A 5114-nucleotide genomic window follows, 5' to 3' on the forward strand; every position below is an offset into this window, starting at 1 on the left:
TTTCTTTCTTTCTTTCTTTCTTTCTTTCTTTCTTTCTTTCTTTCTTTCTTTCTATCTTTTCTTCTTGTTACCATTTATTGAGCCCTTACTCTGTGCCCACCAGGACAGTATTTTGCACATATTATCTTATGTAATTTTCCCAATAACCCATTAGATAAGTTCCATTATTATTTCCATTTTCTAGATGAGGAAACCAGGATTCAGGGAATTGAAGTAACTTGTCTAAGGGCACACAGCAGAGCTGTAATTGAACTGCAGTAAGGATGTCATTCTCTCAGGTGCCTTTTCTTATTCATCCCCATTTTCCAAACAGTTGAGTAGTGAGGCCTTCTTCATGGGTACTCAAGAAAGGACCTTCCTTACATCCTCAATCCATGATGGACCCTGCAACCAGAGCTGAAACAGTTTCTGATATATACTTAGCACCACACAGATATGTGTTAAAATCTGATAAGTACTCAAACAGCTGAGATGACTAAAAGAAATTGATGAGTTATTGTGTGGGTACTAAATGTGGTGGGCAGAATTTTCAGTTTGTGAACTTAAGACAAAACTAAACATAAATTATCAAGGGCATTAATATATATTTTTAAACCGATATATAGAAGACTAAGTTAATCATACTTCTCATTATCATCATTGGTTCTCGCAATGGTCCTCTCTCAAATGTGTATATGTACATAGGAATGTGTATGTTTATATATTTAAATGTATATGTATATGTATAAATTTAGATATACATGTATTTATTATCTTTCATGTCCTATAACTCTCCCTTTCCTGTTAGGCAGCTAGTCTAATGTATTTAATATGTATGTTTTTGTTTGAAAATGTATTTTTCTCTATTTTTAATTTACATAAAGGATATTGTGAAAAATATATTTCATTTTCTTCCTTAGTTATCTTGACTCATCATTTGCCTTTAAGAATGATCCTGGTGGAGCGTTGGAAATCCCTTTTATTAAGATGGTGCCGAAAGTTAAGAAGGAAGCCCTGGCCCTCCCAAAGCCGAAGCCAAAGCAAAGGATTTGAAGGCCAAGAAAGTGGTGCTGAAAGGCGTCCACAGTCCAAAAAAAAAGAAGATCCACACATCACCTATGTTCCGACGACCCAAGAATCTGCGTCTCCGAAGGCAGCCCAAATACCCTCAAAAGAGCGCCCCCAGGAGAAACAAGCTTCATCACTATGCCATCATCAAGTTCCCCCTGACTACTGAGTCAGCCATGAAGAAAATAGAAGACAACAACACACTTGTGTTCATTGTGGATGTCAAGGCCAACAAGCATCAGATCAAACAGGCTGTGAAGAAGCTCTATGACATTAGTGTAGCCAAGGTCAACACCTTAATCAGGCCTGATGGAGAGAAGAAGGCATACATTTGGCTGGCCCCTGACTATGATGCTTTGGATGTTGCCAACAAAATTGGGATCATCTAAACTGAGTCCAGCTGGCTAAATCTAAATACAGTTTTTTCATGATTAAAAAAAAAAAAATGATCCTGGCTGGCTCAGTGAGTAGAGCATGTGACTCTTGATCTTAGGGTTATGAGTTTGAGCCTCACATTGGGTGTAAAGCTCTTGTAAAAAGAAAAAAAAAAAAAAAAAGGATGATCTATGTTGTTGTATATGTACCTTGCTTCTGATTACTCCAAGTACTCCATGGAATACTTCCATCACATTTGGCTTGTCTACTCATGAACACTTTGTTTTCAACTTCCTGTCACCACAATCAAGTTATTATTCTATTACTTCTTGGTATTCATTATAATTAGAGCTCTCATGACAACCCAATTATTATATCCTTATAGATATAATAGAAGCCCTCTTTTTTAAAGTGCTCAGGGATAGTACTTAATAATTTAGAAAAACTTTTAAAACTAGGATTTGTAAAAGTCATACACAATTTAAAGTTTTTAACTTCAAATGTTTAAGTGTACTTTTATTAGCCCTTAAAAACAAACAAACAAACAAACAAAGGTAGGGGTGCCTGGGTGGCTCAGTTGGTTAAGTGTGTACCTTTGGTTCAGGTCACAATCCCTGGGTCATGGGATGGAGTCCCACATCAGGGTCTTTACTCAGTGAAGAGCCTGCTTCTCCCTCTGCCTGCTACTCCCTCTGCTTGTGCTCTTTCTCTCTCACTCTATGACAAATAAATAACTAAAATCCTTTTTTAAAAGATTTTATTTATTTATTTGACAGAGATCACAAGTAGGCAGAGAGGCAGGCAGAGGGGGCGGGGTAACAGGCTCCCCACTGAGCAAAAAGCCTGATGTGGGGCTTGATCCCAGCACCCTGGGATCACCACCTGAGCCAAAGGCAGAGGCTTAACCCACTGAGCCACCCAGGTGCCCCAATAACTAAAATCTTAAAAAAAAAAAAAGTAGGGTAAAAGCTTCTGTTGAATATATGTACATACTTACTTTTTTTAAAAAAAAAAAATCTCTATTTTTTATCTTTTTAAAGAAATTATTTACTTTTCCCCAGCTTTTGAGATACAATTGACATATATAGTGTTGTGTAAGTTTAAGGTATATGATAGGTTACTTTGATACACATATACACACACACACGTTGTGAAATAATGTAGAAGCTAATATAAATAGTTAAACCATAGTATTAGCTAACATCACCATCACCTCACATGATCTCTATTTCCTTTGTGATAAGAAAATTTAAGATCTACCCTCTTAGCAACTTTCAGTTATATAACACCGTATTGTTAACCATGCTGTACATTAGATTCCCAGGATTTATTTGTTGTATAACTGGAAATTTACACCCTCTGGCCAACATCTCCCTGTTTCCCCTATAGCCTGGCTTCAGGTAACCATCATTCTACTCCATTTCTATGAGTTTAGCTTTTTTGGATTCTACACGTGAATATTATATAGTATTTGTTTTTCTATGTCTGTCTTATTTCACTACTTTTGGTTTTATTTTAGTGTGAGTCTACTTTTGGAATTCATTTTCATATTTCTTGTGTAAAAGACATGCCAAGTGCCTTGTGTGCTTTTCCTATTTTGTTTTCTTAAAAGAGTATTAAGAACTTAAATATATTGTGGAGAATTCTAAATGTAGAATTCTTTTGGGTTTTTAAATTTCCTCCTTTTTTACAGTTGTTCCACCAACATACTTGCTTTTATCAAATATTTCCAAATATTCTACTTTGTTCTTAGAGTGATAATTGGTGCTTTTTTACTATTATCTTTTATTACTTTAAATATGTAGCTTATAACCACATAGAATGAAATAAATGGAATTCTCTACAAGTGTGATTTATTTTAATTTGGAGGTCCGAGTAATTATCCTAGATTTAGGGTCTCAGGTTTTCTTTACTTAATTGGGGACTTGGGCCTAGAAAGTCGTGCTTTTCTTGTCTTTTCTATCTTTTTTTTTAGAGAGGGAGACAGAGGGAGGAGGGTCAGAGAGAGAATCTTAAGCAGACTCTATGCCCAGCATGGAGTCCAGGTGTAGGACTTGATCCCAAGGCCCTGAGATTATGACCTGAGCCAAAATTAAGAGTTGGACACCTCACCAACTGAGCTACCCATGCACTCCACTTTGATATTTTTGGTAAACATAACATCATGCTTGGAATTTTAAAGAGACAGTAGACTAGAAAGTATATCCTGTATTGCATAAAGGTATATGTATATAAGGTAGTTTTAAGCTCTGTGTCTATATTGCTCCCACCATAATATCAGTGTTCTGCCTAATCTCTGGCACATAAATGGGACCCAAAATAAATATTTGTTGAATAAATGAATGAATACATTAAAACTAGGGAGACTGCTTAAGGATGATTTCTTATTTAAAAAAAAATTTTATTGAGATATAATTGAGATAGAACATTATATAAATACAAGGTGTTCAATGTATTGATTTGATGCATTTATATATTGTGAAATGATGAACACCATAGTGTTAGCATGCTTTCTGATACCACCTTCTGCCTACCAAAACACTTTGGTATTTACCACTGAATGTAAAGGATTTCTCTGAGCTATTGCATTTTAAGAAGAACCTGGTTTCTTCTTATTTCACTCTTAGTAGAAACCTATGGAGTATTTTTTAGAAACTTAAGGAGTGTTTTAGTGTCATTTTCCTAACAAGAGATAATACTATTCATTTTCTCTGTAATGATAATGTTTAGTCCTAAAACAGAGGCTGCTAAAATATTTTTTTATTTTGTACAGAATCCTTTCATACAGAGTTTAAAGCTGATGGGACTACTTTGGTTTTGGAGAGTGTACTGAAAAATAGGATCAGAATTAGTTTTCATACCAAATTCTAAGAAACACAGAAAACATTGATAGATGGATATCTGGGTATGTACAGTACTCATGTTTTTATTTATTTATTCATTCAACAAATATTTATTACCATTCTATTATGTGCCAGTCACTCTGATGAAAAATATTGACTATGTTACCGCTCTCATGGAGCTTGCATTTTAATTACTGGGAGTTAAAAAAACTTTAAAAGGAGCTAATAAATGAACAAACATAACAATTATAGTAGAAGAAAGGCTACAAAGGAAATAAAAAGAATGTGAAAATGAGGACTAATAGGGAAGAATGGTCTGGGATGTTTCCTCTGAACAGGGGATATATTTATGTTGAGAACTGGAGGATAAGGACCAGCCAGGGATCAGAGGTCATACTCCCAGAGGGAGCCTCAATTTTATGTGCTCTCAGTCTTCTATTAATAATTTCAAACAAATTCTTGAGTTACATAAAATCTTTATATATAACTTTTTTTTTTTTTTTTTAACAAACAAACAAACAAAATGAAACCAGCAAGGATACCTCCTACATACCGAGGCAATTTAGGTTTTATATAAGCACTATCCACCCTCTGCAACCTAAAACAACCCAAAATAATTTAATGGACACATTTTCACATTGATTTTTGTCTGTAATGTAATATTGGAACTCACTTTTCTTTTTAAATATGTAACCTGATAAAGAAAAAAAAAAAAAAGAAAAGAAACATATGGAAGAACAAGTATGGCTTGCCAGTTTGAGAATCTGGATGATTCATTCTCAGCAGATTATGACCAGTTTCCTACTTTGTAGATTATTCTCTTCTGTTGATTCTCGTGTTTTTTCTCTT

General features: G+C 34.6%; 1 pseudogene; it reads left to right on the forward strand.

Annotated features, from left to right (window-relative positions):
* The first annotated feature begins 966 nt into the window (after positions 1 to 966).
* LOC132013909 (large ribosomal subunit protein uL23-like) lies at positions 967 to 1473 on the forward strand (annotated as a pseudogene).
* The last annotated feature ends 3641 nt before the right edge of the window (positions 1474 to 5114 follow it).

The sequence above is a fragment of the Mustela nigripes genome, chromosome 1 (genome assembly GCF_022355385.1).
Source record: "Mustela nigripes isolate SB6536 chromosome 1, MUSNIG.SB6536, whole genome shotgun sequence".
NCBI lineage: Eukaryota > Metazoa > Chordata > Mammalia > Carnivora > Mustelidae > Mustela > Mustela nigripes.